Source organism: Dendropsophus ebraccatus, chromosome 10, assembly GCF_027789765.1.
Source record: "Dendropsophus ebraccatus isolate aDenEbr1 chromosome 10, aDenEbr1.pat, whole genome shotgun sequence".
In the NCBI taxonomy this organism is placed as follows: domain Eukaryota; kingdom Metazoa; phylum Chordata; class Amphibia; order Anura; family Hylidae; genus Dendropsophus; species Dendropsophus ebraccatus.
In genome coordinates this window covers 106,274,304-106,292,511 of record NC_091463.1, presented here as the reverse complement: position 1 = coordinate 106,292,511, position 18,208 = coordinate 106,274,304, and positions in this window count along the sequence as shown.

The window sequence follows — 18,208 nt, the reverse complement described above, 5'->3', positions numbered from 1 at the left end:
ACCCTGGTTATATGGAGTGGTTGTACCCTGTGTGACTGTCATTGTGTATATACCCTGGTTGTGTAGAGTGGTTCTACCCTGTGTGACTATCATTGTGTATATATACCCTGGTTGTGTAGAGTGGTTCTACCCTGTGTGACTGTCATTGTGTATATACACCCTGGTTATGTAGAGTGGTTCTACCCTGTGTGACTGTCATTGTGTATATACACCCTGGTTATGTAGAGTGGTTGTACCCTGTGTGACTATCATTGTGTATATATACCCTGGTTATGTAGAGTGGTTGTACCCTGTGTGACTATCATTGTGTATATACACCCTGGTTATATGGAGTGGTTGTACCCTGTGTGACTGTCATTGTGTATATACACCCTGGTTATGTAGAGTGGTTGTACCCTGTGTGACTGTCATTGTGTATATATACCCTGGTTGTGTAGAGTGGTTGTACCCTGTGTGACTATCATTGTGTATATACCCTGGTTATGTAGAGTGGTTGTACCCTGTGTGACTATCATTGTGTATATATACCCTGGTTATGTAGAGTGGTTGTACCCTGTGTGACTATCATTGTGTATATGCACCCTGGTTATGTAGAGTGGTTGTACCCTGTGTGACTATCATTGTGTATATACACCCTGGTTATATGTAGTGGTTGTACCCTGTGTGACTGTCATTGTGTATATACACCCTGGTTATATGTAGTGGTTGTACCCTGTGTGACTGTCATTGTGTATATACACCCTGGTTATATGGAGTGGTTGTACCCTGTGTGACTGTCATTGTGTATATACCCTGGTTATATGGAGTGGTTGTACCCTGTGTGACTGTCATTGTGTATATACACCCTGGTTATATGGAGTGGTTGTACCCTGTGTGACTGTCATTGTGTATATATACCCTGGTTGTGTAGAGTGGTTCTACCCTGTGTGACTATCATTGTGTATATATACCCTGGTTGTGTAGAGTGGTTGTACCCTGTGTGACTGTCATTGTGTATATATACCCTGGTTGTGTAGAGTGGTTCTACCCTGTGTGACTATCATTGTGTATATACCCTGGTTATGTAGAGTGGATGTACCCTGTGTGACTATCATTGTGTATATACACCCTGGTTATATGGAGTGGTTGTACCCTGTGTGACTGTCATTGTGTATATACACCCTGGTTATATGTAGTGGTTGTACCCTGTGTGGCTGTCATTGTGTATATACACCCTGGTTATATGGAGTGGTTGTACCCTGTGTGACTGTCATTGTGTATATACCCTGGTTATATGGAGTGGTTGTACCCTGTGTGGCTGTCATTGTGTATATACCCTGGTTATATGGAGTGGTTGTACCCTGTGTGACTATCATTGTGTATATACACCCTGGTTATGTAGAGTGGTTGTACCCTGTGTGACTGTCATTGTGTATATACACCCTGGTTATATGTAGAGTGGTTCTACCCTGTGTGACTGTCATTGTGTATATACACCCTGGTTGTGTAGAGTGGTTGTACCCTGTGTGACTGTCATTGTGTATATACCCTGGTTACGTAGAGTGGCTGTACCCTGTGTGACTGTCATTGTGTATATACACCCTGGTTATGTAGAGTGGTTGTACCCTGTGTGACTATCATTGTGTATATACACCCTGGTTATATGGAGTGGTTGTACCCTGTGTGACTGTCATTGTGTATATACACCCTGGTTATATGGAGTGGTTGTACCCTGTGTGACTGTCATTGTGTATATACACCCTGGTTGTGTAGAGTGGTTGTACCCTGTGTGACTATCATTGTGTATATACCCTGGTTATGTAGAGTGGTTGTACCCTGTGTGACTATCATTGTGTATATACACCCTGGTTATATGGAGTGGTTGTACCCTGTGTGACTATCATTGTGTATATACACCCTGGTTGTGTAGAGTGGTTGTACCCTGTGTGACTGTCATTGTGTATATACACCCTGGTTATATGGAGTGGTTGTACCCTGTGTGGCTGTCATTGTGTATATAACCTGGTTATGTAGAGTGGTTGTACCCTGTCTGACTGTCATTGTGTATATACACCCTGGTTATATGTAGTGGTTGTACCCTGTGTGGCTGTCATTGTGTATATACACCCTGGTTATATGGAGTGGTTGTACCCTGTGTGACTGTCATTGTGTATATACCCTGGTTATATGGAGTGGTTGTACCCTGTGTGGCTGTCATTGTGTATATACCCTGGTTATATGGAGTGGTTGTACCCTGTGTGACTATCATTGTGTATATACACCCTGGTTATGTAGAGTGGTTGTACCCTGTGTGACTGTCATTGTGTATATACACCCTGGTTATATGTAGAGTGGTTCTACCCTGTGTGACTGTCATTGTGTATATACACCCTGGTTGTGTAGAGTGGTTGTACCCTGTGTGACTATCATTGTGTATATACCCTGGTTACGTAGAGTGGCTGTACCCTGTGTGACTGTCATTGTGTATATACACCCTTGTTATGTAGAGTGGTTGTACCCTGTGTGACTATCATTGTGTATATACACCCTGGTTATATGGAGTGGTTGTACCCTGTGTGACTGTCATTGTGTATATACACCCTGGTTATATGGAGTGGTTGTACCCTGTGTGACTATCATTGTGTATATACCCTGGTTATGTAGAGTGGTTGTACCCTGTGTGACTATCATTGTGTATATACACCCTGGTTATATGGAGTGGTTGTACCCTGTGTGACTATCATTGTGTATATACACCCTGGTTGTGTAGAGTGGTTGTACCCTGTGTGACTGTCATTGTGTATATACACCCTGGTTATATGGAGTGGTTGTACCCTGTGTGGCTGTCATTGTGTATATAACCTGGTTATGTAGAGTGGTTGTACCCTGTCTGACTGTCATTGTGTAAATACACCCTGGTTATGTAGAGTGGTTGTACCCTGTGTGACTATCATAGTGTATATATACCCTGGTTGTGTAGAGTGGTTGTACCCTGTGTGACTGTCATTGTGTATACACCCTGGTTATATGGAGTGGTTGTACCCTGTGTGACTGTCATTGTGTATATATACCCTGGTTGTGTAGAGTGGTTGTAGCCTGTGTGACTGTCATTGTGTATATATACCCTGGTTGTGTAGAGTGGTTGTACCCTGTCTGACTGTCTTTGTGTATATACACCCTGGTTTATGGAGTGGTTGTACCCTGTATGACTGTCATTGTGTATATACCCTGGTTATGTAGAGTGGTTGTACCCTGTCTGACTGTCATTGTGTATACACCCTGGTTATATGGAGTGGCTGTACTCTGTGTGACTGTCATTGTGTATATACACCCTGGTTGTGTAGAGTGGTTGTACCCTGTGTGACTGTCATTGTGTATATACACCCTGGTTATATGGAGTGGTTGTACCCTGTGTGACTGTCATTGTGTATATACACCCTGGTTGTGTAGAGTGGTTGTACCCTGTGTGACTGTCATTGTGTATATACACCCTGGTTGTGTAGAGTGGCTGTACCCTGTCTGACTGTCATTGTGTATATACACCCTGGTTATGTAGAGTGGTTGTACCCTGTGTGACTATCATTGTGTATATACACCCTGGTTGTGTAGAGTGGTTGTACCCTGTGTGACTGTCATTGTGTATATACACCCTGGTTATATGGAGTGGTTGTACCCTGTGTGGCTGTCATTGTGTATATATCCTGGTTATGTAGAGTGGTTGTACCCTGTCTGACTGTCATTGTGTAAATACACCCTGGTTATGTAGAGTGGTTGTACCCTGTGTGACTGTCATTGTGTATATATACCCTGGTTGTGTAGAGTGGTTGTACCCTCTGTGACTGTCATTGTGTATACACCCTGGTTATATGGAGTGGTTGTACCCTGTGTGACTGTCATTGTGTATATATACCCTGGTTGTGTAGAGTGGTTGTAGCCTGTGTGACTGTCATTGTGTATATATACCCTGGTTGTGTAGAGTGGTTGTACCCTGTCTGACTGTCTTTGTGTATATACACCCTGGTTTATGGAGTGGTTGTACCCTGTATGACTGTCATTGTGTATATACCCTGGTTATGTAGAGTGGTTGTACCCTGTCTGACTGTCATTGTGTATACACCCTGGTTATATGGAGTGGCTGTACCCTGTGTGACTGTCATTGTGTATATACACCCTGGTTGTGTAGAGTGGTTGTACCCTGTCTGACTGTCATTGTGTATATACACCCTGGTTATGTAGAGTGGTTGTACCCTGTGTGACTATCATTGTGTATATACACCCTGGTTGTGTAGAGTGGTTGTACCCTGTGTGACTGTCATTGTGTATATACACCCTGGTTATATGGAGTGGTTGTACCCTGTGTGGCTGTCATTGTGTATATATCCTGGTTATGTAGAGTGGTTGTACCCTGTCTGACTGTCATTGTGTAAATACACCCTGGTTATGTAGAGTGGTTGTACCCTGTGTGACTGTCATTGTGTATATACACCCTGGTTATGTAGAGTGGTTGTACCCTGTGTGACTATCATTGTGTATATACACCCTGGTTGTGTAGAGTGGTTGTACCCTGTGTGACTGTCATTGTGTATATACACCCTGGTTATATGGAGTGGTTGTACCCTGTGTGGCTGTCATTGTGTATATATCCTGGTTATGTAGAGTGGTTGTACCCTGTCTGACTGTCATTGTGTAAATACACCCTGGTTATATGGAGTGGCTGTACCCTGTGTGACTGTCATTGTGTATATACACCCTGGTTGTGTAGAGTGGTTGTACCCTGTGTGACTGTCATTGTGTATATATACCCTGGTTATATGGAGTGGCTGTACCCTGTGTGACTATCATTGTGTATATACACCCTGGTTGTGTAGAGTGGTTGTACCCTGTGTGACTGTCATTGTGTATATACCCTGGTTATGTAGAGTGGTTGTCCCCTGTGTGACTGTCATTGTGTATATACACCCTGGTTATATGGAGTGGTTGTACCCTGTGTGACTGTCATTGTGTATATATACCCTGGTTGTGTAGAGTGGTTGTACCCTGTGTGACTATCATTGTGTATATACACCCTGGTTATATGGAGTGGTTGTACCCTGTGTTACTGTCATTGTGTATATACACCCTGGTTATATGGAGTGGTTGTACCCTGTGTGGCTGTCATTGTGTATATACACCCTGGTTATATGGAGTGGTTGTACCCTGTGTGACTGTCATTGTGTATATACACCCTGGTTGTGTAGAGTGGTTGTACCCTGTGTGACTATCATTGTGTATATACACCCTGGTTATATGGAGTGGTTGTACCCTGTGTGACTGTCATTGTGTATATACACCCTGGTTATATGGAGTGGTTGTACCCTGTGTGACTGTCATTGTGTATATACACCCTGGTTGTGTAGAGTGGTTGTATCCTGTGTGACTGACATTCGGTATATACCCTGTGTGACTGTCATTGTGTATATACACCCTGGTTGTGATGAGTGGTTGTACCGTGTGTGACTATCATTGTGTATATACCCTGGTTAAGTAGAGTGGTTGTACCCTGTGTGACTGTCATTGTGTATATACACCGTGGTTGTGTAGAGTGGTTGTACCCTGTGTGACTGACATTCGGTATATACCCTGTGTGACTGTCATTGTGTATATACACCCTGGTTGTGTAGAGTGGTTGTACCCTGTGTGACTGTCATTGTGTATATACACCCTGGTTATATGGAGTGGTTGTACCCTGTGTGGCTGTCATTGTGTATATACCCTGGTTAAGTAGAGTGGTTGTACCCTGTGTGACTGTCATTGTGTATATACACCGTGGTTGTGTAGAGTGGTTGTACCCTGTGTGACTGTCGTTGTGTATATACACCCTGGTTGTGTAGAGTGGCTGTACCCTGTGTGACTGTCATTGTGTATATACACCGTGGTTGTGTAGAGTGGTTGTACCCTGTGTGACTGTCATTGTGTATATACACCGTGGTTGTGTAGAGTGGTTGTACCCTGTGTGACTGTCATTGTGTATATACACCGTGGTTGTGTAGAGTGGTTGTACCCTGTGTGACTGTCATTGTGTATATACACCCTGGTTGTGTAGAGTGGTTGTACCCTGTGTGACTGTCATTGTGTATATACACCCTGGTTGTGTAGAGTGGCTGTACCCTGTGTGACTGTCATTGTGCAGATTGTACTCTTATTGCTTCCTCTCTTATGATTATTATTTTACTCCAATGAAGTTTTCTTTCTACAAAGCAGAATGGTGACGGCCCCTTCATCCCCTTCAGCTTCTTCTCTGCCACCAGGAAGACAAATCTATCCCGTATGTTGGCCTCTTAAAGGGCCGGAGTCACAATGGATAACACGTCTGACTGCAGGATCACAGGTAGGTTTCACTCCTGTCTGGCTCCTTGTTTTATAGAGAATGTAACTTCTATAGTCAGAGAGATGAATGATGAGGATGCTGTGACAGGTGGCTCACTATCTGGCCTAATGATGGCGATCAGTCATTAGGATTTGGGTCATGTGATATATTGTGTAGACTCTTTGTAATCGGCCTAAAAGGGGCCAGTGGCGCAATGGAGAACGTGTCTGACTGCGCATCAGAAGATTGTAGCTTTTTTTTATTGTGGAATTTAAAAAAATATCATTTAATTTGTTCTCAAAGGAAAGAGGTATATATCTTTCCGTATATATTTGACTATTAATACTTTATACAAAAGTAACTGATAAACAATAATGATAATCTAGAGAAGAATTAGGGCCCTTGCACGCTTGCCGCAGATTCTGTGTGCGCTCCCACTTGACTCTTCACTCATCCCATAGAATCCATTCTATACTTGGGCGGATTCATTCGTCCACCCAAAGAATTGACATGTCACCTCTTTGTGCAGACAATGGAGTCTGCCTGACCATAGAATGGTGCCTATGGGACCGACGGAACTTCAAGCGGGAGCGCAGGGGGCGAGAGACGGAATCCACATGATTAGGGCCCTGACCATGAGAAAAGACTTCAGCCGCTTCTGCCCCCGTTCCTGGCCACGAGGGCCGTAAGTTCTGTATTCATCTTATTAAAAAAGAAATGTGAAGAAAATAAAGCAAAGTTTATTCCCGAGCCAGGCAGGAGTCTACAATCTTCTGATCCATAGTCAGACGCGTTATCCATTGCGCCACTGGCCCCACACATGAATCCATTGAAATGTGAAGTTGGCAAGATAGTATACAATCACATAACCAACATAAACGTATGCTATGACCTAAGCAGGACTAGGAGTATAGAGGCATATGGCTGTGGTGCCAGCTGTCAGGCTAGGGCTAGGAATAGCATCCAGCTGATGGGGTGTATTCTACCACCCAGCCGCTTGGTAATCGAGCTTTACTCTCCTAGATTGGCGCCACTGTGCTGTTTTTAAAGGAGAAGTCCAGAGAAAATTGTAATTTTCCATGTGACGATTAAATCAAGTTCTACTTACCTCTCCTAGTTCCTCTGCAGCGCTGCCTTACCGCTCCGGGACTCCTGACAGGCTGCTAGATCTCCTTCTGAAGTGAGGTCATAACTCAGCTGCAGTCACTGATTGGCTGATCAGGCAATCCATCAGCCAGCCCGGTGGGGGCCCAGAGCCTGCAGCGTGGCAGAGGCACCAGGAGAGCTAAGCAGCACTTATTATCCTGTTTGCTGGAGTTCTCTCTGGAGACCAGTATCTTAAGTATCAGACCACTTGGTTTCCTCTCTGAACGGTCATCCAGTGTGGAGCTTGTAGAACAAAGCGTGTGTCATGGGGGTTAGTGACGCCTCATACAGGACCGTCACAGAGATGCTTTTACATTAGAAATATTTCCAATATTACATCGGTTTAGGCCAATTTCATGAGACGCCCCATTTAGTGTTCTTCCAGCGTATAAAGTCAGATCAGGGGGTACGGAAGAGGGGACACTATCTGTATTACACAGGAATTGCAGAAATCCGTCACACTCTACAGATGAAGAGGAGCATTGTGGGTGACACAGACAAACAGACATCCGTATGTCCTGACTGCAGCCCTGTGGGGTCATAAGCCGCCCCTGGAGCTCTGCAGCCGGACCCCCAACACTCCCCCACCCCCGGTCAGGTGGTGGAATCTGTGTGGCCTCATAAAATGTTGCAGACTCTTCAGCTATAAAAACATTTTTTAGCATGTTTAAAAGGGAAAATAATGTCCTGTCGGTCCACCTACAAATATTCAATAGTTGTCAGGGATATTCAGCCATCTGGCACTCCTCTGTGTGCAGACCCCCTCACTACTTTGTATGCAGATAACACCACTCCTCAGCAACCCCCCATCATTCCTCCATGTGGGATCTGTCACTCCTCTATGTGCCGGATCCATCACTCTGTGTGCGGGATCCATCACTCTGTGTGCGGGATCCGTCACTCTGTGTGCGGGATCCATCACTCTGTGTGCCGGATCCATCACTCTGTGTGCCGGATCCATCACTCTGTGTGCGGGATCCATCACTCTGTGTGCGGGATCCATCACTCTGTGTGCGGGATCCATCACTCTGTGTGCACGCCATGTCACTCCTCTGTGTGCGGGATCCATCACTCTGTGTGCAGGCCTTGTCACTCCTCTGTGTGCGGGATCCATCACTCTGTGTGCAGGATCCATCACTCTGTGTGCGGGATCCATCACTCTGTGTGCAGGCCTTGTCACTCCTCTGTGTGCGGGATCCATCACTCTGTGTGCGGGATCCATCACTCTGTGTGCACGCCTTGTCACTCCTCTATCTGCGGGATCCATCACTCTGTGTGCCGGATCCATCACTATGTGTGCGGGATCCATCACTCTGTGTGCGGAATTCATCACTCTGTGTGCGGGATCCATCACTCTGTGTGCGGGATCCATCACTCTGTGTGCGGGATCCATCACTCTGTGTGCGGGATCCATCACTCTGTGTGCGGGATCCATCACTCTGTGTGCACGCCTTGTCACTCCTCTGTGTGCCGGATCCATCACTCTGTGTGTGGGATCCATCACTCTGTGTGCACGCCTTGTCACTCCTCTATCTGCGGGATCCATCACTCTGTGTGCCGGATCCATCGCTATGTGTGCGGAATCCATCACTCTGTGTGCGGGATCCATCACTCTGTGTGCGGGATCCATCACTCTGTGTGCACGCCTTGTCACTCCTCTGTGTGCCGGATCCATCACTCTGTGTGTGGGATCCATCACTCTGTGTGCACGCCTTGTCACTCCTCTATCTGCGGGATCCATCACTCTGTGTGCCGGATCCATCGCTATGTGTGCGGGATCCATCACTATGTGTGCGGGATCAATCACTCTGTGTGCAGGCCTTGTCACTCCTCTATGTGCGGGATCCATCACTCTGTGTGCACGCCTTGTCACTCCTCTGTGTGCCGGATCCATCACTCTGTGTGTGGGATCCATCACTCTGTGTGCGGGATCCATCACTCTGTGTGCGGGATCCATCACTCTGTGTGCGGGATCCATCACTCTGTGTGCGGGATCCATCGCTATGTGTGCGGGATCCATCACTCTGTGTGCTGGATCAATCACTCTGTGTGCACGCCTTGTCACTCCTCTATCTGCGGGATCCATCATTCTGTGTGCGGGATCCATCACTATGTGTGCGGGATCCATCACTATGTGTGCGGGATCCATCACTATGTGTGCGGGATCCATCACTCTGTGTGCACGCCTTGTCACTCCTCTATGTGTGGGATCCATCAATCTGTGTGCGGGATCCATCACTCTGTGTGCGGGATCCATCACTCTGTGTGCACGCCTTGTCACTCCTCTATGTGCGGGATCCATCACTCTGTGTGCGGGATCCATCACTCTATGTGTAGGCCATGTCACTCCTCTATGTGCGGGATCCATCACTCTGTGTGCAGGATCCATCACTCTTGTGTGCGGGCCTTGTCACTCCTCTGTGTGCGGGATCCATCACTCTGTGTGCAGGATCCATCACTCTTGTGTGCGGGCCTTGTCACTCCTCTGTGTGCGGGATCCATCACTCTGTGTGCACGTCTTGTCACTCCTCTATCTGCGGGATCCATTACTCTGTGTGCCGGATCCATCACTATGTGTGCCGGATCCATCACTATGTGTGCCGGATCCATCACTATGTGTGCGGGATCCATCACTATGTGTGCTGGATCCATCACTCTGTGTGCACGCCTTGTCACTCCTCTATGTGCAGGATCCATCACTCTGTGTGCGGGATCCTTCACTCTGTGTGCGGGATCCTTCACTCTGTGTGCCGGATCCATCACTCTGTGTGCCGGATCCATCACTCTGTGTGTGCCGGATCCATCACTTTGTGTGCCGGATCCATCACTCTGTGTGCCGGATCCATCACTCTGTGTGCCGGATCCATCACTCTGTGTGCACGCCTTGTCACTCCTCTGTGTGCCGGATCCATCACTCTGTGTGCAGGCCTTGTCACTCCTCTATCTGTGGGATCCATCACTCTGTGTGCCGGATCCATCGCTATGTGTGCTGGATCCATCACTATGTGTGCGGGATCCATCACTCTGTGTGCGGGATCCATCACTCTGTGTGCGGGATCCATCACTCTGTGTGCGGGATCCATCACTCTGTGTGCACGCCTTGTCACTCCTCTATCTGCGGGATCCATCACTCTGTGTGCCGGATCCATCACTATGTGTGCGGGATCCATCACTATGTGTGCGGGATCCATCACTCTGTGTGCACGCCTTGTCACTCCTCTATGTGTGGGATCCATCACTCTGTGTGCGGGATCCATCACTCTGTGTGCGGGATCCATCACTCTGTGTGCAGGCCATGTCACTCCTCTATGTGCGGGATCCATCACTCTGTGTGCAGGCCATGTCACTCCTCTATGTGCGGGATCCATCACTCTGTCTGCCGGATCCATCACTCTGTGTGCCGGATCCATCACTCTGTGTGCCGGATCCATCACTCTGTGTGCAGGCCTTGTCACTCCTCTATGTGCGGGATCCATTACTCTGTCTGCCGGATCCATCACTCTGTGTGCGGGATCCATCACTCTGTGTGCGGGATCCATCACTCTGTGTGCAGGCCATGTCACTCCTCTATGTGCGGGATCCATCACTCTGTGTGCGGGATCCATCACTCTGTGTGCAGGCCATGTCACTCCTCTATGTGCGGGATCCATCACTCTGTCTGCCGGATCCATCACTCTGTGTGCCGGATCCATCACTCTGTGTGCCGGATCCATCACTCTGTGTGCAGGCCTTGTCACTCCTCTATGTGCGGGATCCATCACTCTGTGTGCGGGATCCATCACTATGTGTGCGGGATCCATCACTATGTGTGCGGGATCCATCATTATGTGTGCGGGATCCATCACTATGTGTGCCGGATCCATCACTATGTGTGCCGGATCCATCACTCTGTGTGCACGCCTTGTCACTCCTCTGTGTGCGGGATCCATCACTCTTTTTGCGGGATCCATCACTCTGTGTGCGGGACTCTGTGTGCGGGATCCATCACTCTTTTTGCGGGATCCATCACTCTGTGTGCGGGACTCTGTGTGCGGGATCCATCACTCTTTTTGCGGGATCCATCACTCTGTGTGCGGGACTCTGTGTGCGGGATCCATCACTCTTTTTGCGGGATCCATCACTCTGTGTGCAGGCCTTGTCACTCTGCTGTCTTTCTCTCTTCCAGAGACCTGTCCTTGCGTTAGGTGGGGTTTTCTACACACAGAGGACAGAGGTATTAAGAGTTAATTTTGATCATTATTTTTTATCAACCTCCAAACTGTCCCACGTTGATAACTGTTGGGCCGTTATTTGTTCCCTTGAAAGCTATTTATCCAGATCTCTCTGTAAATGTGCACCTTCTACTATGGCTCGTTCTACTATGGCACCTTCTACTATGGCACCTTCTACTATGGCCCGTTCTACTATGGCACGCTCTACTATGGCACATTCTACTATGGCACGCTCTACTATGGCACATTCTACTATGGCACCTTCTACTATGGCACCTTCTACTATGGCACCTTCTACTATGGCACCTTCTACTATGGCACCTTCTACTATGGCACGTTCCACTATGGCACCTTCTACTATGGCTCGTTCTACTATGGCACCTTCTACTATGGCACCTTCTACTATGGCCCATTCTACTATGGCACGCTCTACTATGGCACATTCTACTATGGCACGCTCTACTATGGCACCTTCTACTATGGCACCTTCTACTATGGCCCATTCTACTATGGCACCTTCTACTATGGCACCTTCTACTATGGCCCATTCTACTATGGCACCTTCTACTATGGCACCTTCTACTATGGCCCATTCTACTATGGCACCTTCTACTATAACACCTTCTACTATGGCACCTTCTACTATGGCACCTTCTACTATGGCACCTTCTACTATGGCACCTTCTACTATGGCCCATTCTACTATGGCACCTTCTACTATGGCACCTTCTACTATGGCACATTCTACTATGGCACCTTCTACTATGGCCTATTCTACTATGGCACCTTCTACTATGGCACGTTCTACTATGGCACCTTCTACTATGGCACCTTCTACTATGGCACCTTCTACTATGGCACCTTCTACTATGGCCCACTCTACTATGGCACCTTCTACTATGGCACCTTCTACTATGGCACCTTCTACTATGGCACCTTCTACTATGGCCCATTCTACTATGGCACCTTCTACTATGGCACCTTCTACTATGGCACCTTCTACTATGGCACCTTCTACTATGGCACCTTCTACTATGGCACCTTCTACTTTGGCCCGTTCTACTATGGCCCATTCTACTATGGCACCTTCTACTATAGCACCTTCTACTATGGCACCTTCTACTATGGCACCTTCTACTATGGCACCTTCTACTATGGCACCTTCTACTATGGCACCTTCTACTATGGCACCTTCTACTTTGGCCCGTTCTACTATGGCCCATTCTACTATGGCACCTTCTACTATGGCACCTTCTACTATGGCACCTTCTACTATGGCACCTTCTACTTTGGCCCGTTCTACTATGGCCCGTTCTACTATGCCACAATCTACTATGGCTCGTTCTACTATGGCACCTTCTACTATGGCACCTTCTACTTTGGCCCGTTCTACTATGGCCCATTCTACAATGACACGTTCTACTATGGCCCGTTCTACTATGCCACAATCTACTATGGCTCGTTCTACTATGGCCCGTTCTACTATGGCACCTTCTACTATGGCACCTTCTACTTTGGCCCGTTCTACTATGGCCCATTCTACTATGGCACGTTCTACTATGGCCCGTTCTACTATGCCACAATCTACTATGGCTCGTTCTACTATGGCCCCTTCTACTATGGCACCTTCTACTATGGCACCTTCTACTATGGCACGTTCCACTATGGCACCTTCTACTATGGCTCGTTCTACTATGGCACCTTCTACTATGGCACCTTCTACTATGGCCCATTCTACTATGGCACGCTCTACTATGGCACATTCTACTATGGCACGCTCTACTATGGCACCTTCTACTATGGCACCTTCTACTATGGCCCATTCTACTATGGCACCTTCTACTATGGCACCTTCTACTATGGCCCATTCTACTATGGCACCTTCTACTATGGCACCTTCTACTATGGCCCATTCTACTATGGCACCTTCTACTATAACACCTTCTACTATGGCACCTTCTACTATGGCACCTTCTACTATGGCACCTTCTACTATGGCCCATTCTACTATGGCACCTTCTACTATGGCACCTTCTACTATGGCACATTCTACTATGGCACCTTCTACTATGGCCTATTCTACTATGGCACCTTCTACTATGGCACGTTCTACTATGGCACCTTCTACTATGGCACCTTCTACTATGGCACCTTCTACTATGGCACCTTCTACTATGGCCCACTCTACTATGGCACCTTCTACTATGGCACCTTCTACTATGGCACCTTCTACTATGGCACCTTCTACTATGGCCCATTCTACTATGGCACCTTCTACTATGGCACCTTCTACTATGGCACCTTCTACTATGGCACCTTCTACTATGGCACCTTCTACTATGGCACCTTCTACTTTGGCCCGTTCTACTATGGCCCATTCTACTATGGCACCTTCTACTATAGCACCTTCTACTATGGCACCTTCTACTATGGCACCTTCTACTATGGCACCTTCTACTATGGCACCTTCTACTATGGCACCTTCTACTTTGGCCCGTTCTACTATGGCCCATTCTACTATGGCACCTTCTACTATGGCACCTTCTACTATGGCACCTTCTACTATGGCACCTTCTACTTTGGCCCGTTCTACTATGGCCCGTTCTACTATGCCACAATCTACTATGGCTCGTTCTACTATGGCACCTTCTACTATGGCACCTTCTACTTTGGCCCGTTCTACTATGGCCCATTCTACAATGACACGTTCTACTATGGCCCGTTCTACTATGCCACAATCTACTATGGCTCGTTCTACTATGGCCCATTCTACTATGGCACGTTCTACTATGGCCCGTTCTACTATGCCACAATCTACTATGGCTCGTTCTACTATGGCCCGTTCTACTATGTCACCTTCTACTATGGCACGTTCTACTATGGCTCGTTCTACTATGGCCCATTCTACTATGGCACGTTTTACTATGGCACCTTCTACTATGGCACGTTCTACTATGGCACGTTCTACTATGGCACGTTCTACTATGGCCCATTCTACTATTGCCCATTCTACTATGGCACGTTCTACTATGGCACGTTCTACTATAGCACGTTCTACTATGGCACAATCTACTATGGCACCTTCTACTATGGCACGCTCTACTATGGCACATTCTACTATGGCACCTTCTACTATGGCACCTTCTACTATGGCACCTTCTACTATGGCACGCTCTACTATGGCACGTTTTACTATGGCCCGTTCTACTATGGCACCTTCTACTATGGCACGTTCTACTATGGCACCTTCTACTATGGCACGCTCTACTATAGCACGCTCTACTATGGCACGTTCCACTATGGCACCTTCTACTATGGCACCTTCTACTATGGCCCGTTCTACTATGGCACGTTCCACTATGGCACGCTCTACTATGGCTCATTCTACTTTGGCACGTTCTACTATGGCACATTCTACTATGGCACGTTTTACTATGGCTCATTCTACTTTGGCACCTTTTACTATGGCACGTTCTACTATGGCACCTTCTACTATGGCACCTTCTACTATGGCCCATTCTACTATGGCACGCTCTACTATGGCACGTTCTACTATGGCACCTTCTACTATGGCACCTTCTACTATGGCACCTTCTACTATGGCCCATTCTACTTTGGCACGCTCTACTATGGCACGTTCTACTATGGCACCTTCTACTATGGCCCATTCTACTTTGGCACGTTCCACTATGGCACCTTCTACTATGGCCCATTCTACTATGGCACCTTCTACTATGGCACCTTCTACTATGGCACCTTCTACTATGGCACCTTCTACTATGGCACGCTCTACTATGGCACGTTCTACTATGGCACCTTCTACTATGGCACCTTCTACTATGGCACCTTCTACTATGGCACCTTCTACTATGGCACCTTCTACTATGGCCCATTCTACTTTGGCACGCTCTACTATGGCACGTTCTACTATGGCACCTTCTACTATGGCACCTTCTACTATGGCCCATTCTACTTTGGCACGTTCCACTATGGCTCATTCGACTCATTTGAATACATTCATGTAATTTAAATAAATAGAGGCAAGAAAGCTTCTAGCAGGCTCCTGTGTCCCCTCCAGATTTGTCTGTCTCCTCCAGACTCCTCGGATCCCCATGTGGTGGTGGCGCACTCATTGCCTGCTCATTGTTATTCTCGTGTCCAGGATTACACTTTTTCCCCCATGGTTGCGGAAATAAAACCTTCCCAAATCAGCAGTAAGTGGAGAATCCTTCTGCGGCGATTACCGACAACTATTGTCTCCTTTATCTATTTGATGTTTTCCAATGACTTCACATTTAATTGTCTGGGCTATAATGTCAGGGACGGCTCCTGGGATTAACATCACAAAGGATTTACTCCTGAAAATAGCTGCATCCAGGATGTCAGAGTTCACACTAATCCCTGGCTCTTCTGAAGCTTCCCACCCACCGAGTCCTGCGCTCTGCCCCCCATCCAGATGTGTATTGTAGTAAATGTCAGCCCATCAGCCCCTGGTAGGATACTGTCCGTTGTATTATAAAGCCTCATGAAGAGCACACGGACGGCGGCCAGATACATAAGCTGTTCTCCTGAGATCCTGTAATACCGATCAGCCAACCAACGGACAAATGTTATGTCATAGTAATCAGCCAAACAACGGACAAATGTTATGTCATAGTGATCAGCCAACCAACGGACAAATGTTATGTCATAGTGATCAGCCAACCAACGGACAAATGTTATGTCATAGTGATCAGCCAGCCAACGGACAAATGTTATGTCATAGTGATCAGCCAAACAACGGGCAAATGTAATATAGCAATCAGTCAACCAATGGGAAGTTGCTATGTCATAGTGATCAGCCAGCCAAGGTAATATCATAGCCATCAGAAGACCAACAGGCAAATATGGCCCAATGGACTCTGGTAACGGTGCTTCCTGTATTCTGTAAAAGCATAGCCTGATGGTGAAGAGGAGGGCTTTGGATTCATTCATTTTTATATATATTCAGAGTTTTCTGAAAGGGACAAAAAAATCTGAAAGGGAAAGAGAAGTCTGGAGAAGATAACGTAGTCTGGATGGCAAAGGAGGAAGAAGGGAAAGGGAGGTCATGATGGAAACCTTTATATATGTTACAGGAGGAAGAAGGGAAAGGGAGGACATGATGGAAACCTTTATATATGTTACAGGAGGAAGAAGGGAAAGGGAGGACATGATGGAAACCTTTATATATGTTACAGGAGGAAGAAGGGAAAGGGAGGACATGATGGAAACCTTTATATATGTTACAGGAGGAAGAAGGGAAAGGAGGACATGATGGAAACCTTTATATATATATATATATATATGTTACAGGAGGAAGAAGGGAAAGGAGGAGATGATGGAAACCTTTATATATGTTACAGGAGGAAGAAGGGAAAGGGAGGACATGATGGAAACCTTTATATATGTTACAGGAGGAAGAAGGGAAAGGAGGGACATGATGGAAACCTTTATATATGTTACAGGAGGAAGAAGGGAAAGGGAGGACATGATGGAAACCTTTATATATGTTACAGGAGGAAAAAGGGAAAGGGGGAACATGATGGAAACCTTTATATATGTTACAGGGGGAAGAAGGGAAAGGGGGGACATGATGGAAACCTTTATATATCTTACAGGAGGAAGAAGGGAAAGGGAGGACATGATGGAAACCTTTATATGTTACAGGAGGAAGTAGGGAAAGGGAGGACATGATGGAAACCTTTATATATGTTACAGGAGGAAGAAGGGAAAGGGGGGACATGATGGAAACCTTTATATATGTTACAGGAGGAAGAAGGGAAAGGGAGGAGATGATGGAAACCTTTATATATGTTACAAGAGGAAGAAGGAAAAGGGGGGACATGATGGAAACCTTTATATATGTTACAGGAGGAAGAAGGGAAAGGGAGGACATGATGGAAACCTTTATATATGTTACAGGAGGAAGAAGGGAAAGGGAGGACATGATGGAAACCTTTATATATGTTACAGGAGGAAGAAGGGAAAGTAAAAACATGATGGAAACATTTATATATGTTACAGGAGGAAGAAGGGAAAGGGGGAACATGATGGAAACCTTTATATATATTACAGGAGGAAGAAGGGAAAGGAGGGACATGATGGAAACCTTTATATATGTTACAGGAGGAAGAAGGGAAAGGGGGGACATGATGGAAATCTTTATATACGTTACAGGAGGAAGAAGGGAAAGGGAGGACATGATGGAAACCTTTATATATGTTACAGGAGGAAGAAGGGAAAGGGAAGATATAATGGGGGCAGGTTGTCTGGTTATGCTGCTTTGTGATGACAACTACTGTACAGTATATAATAAATGTTTTGGTTTTTTTTGTTCAACAATAAGTGTGATTTCTTCTTCAGGGAACAATAAGACGTCCCCTGATAATAAGACATAGCACATTTGTGGGAGCAAAAATTAATATAAGACACTGTCCTATTTTGGGGGAAACGGTCCTGCAGGTGTATAATCACCTCTACATGCCTGATGGATGGGGGTCACCAG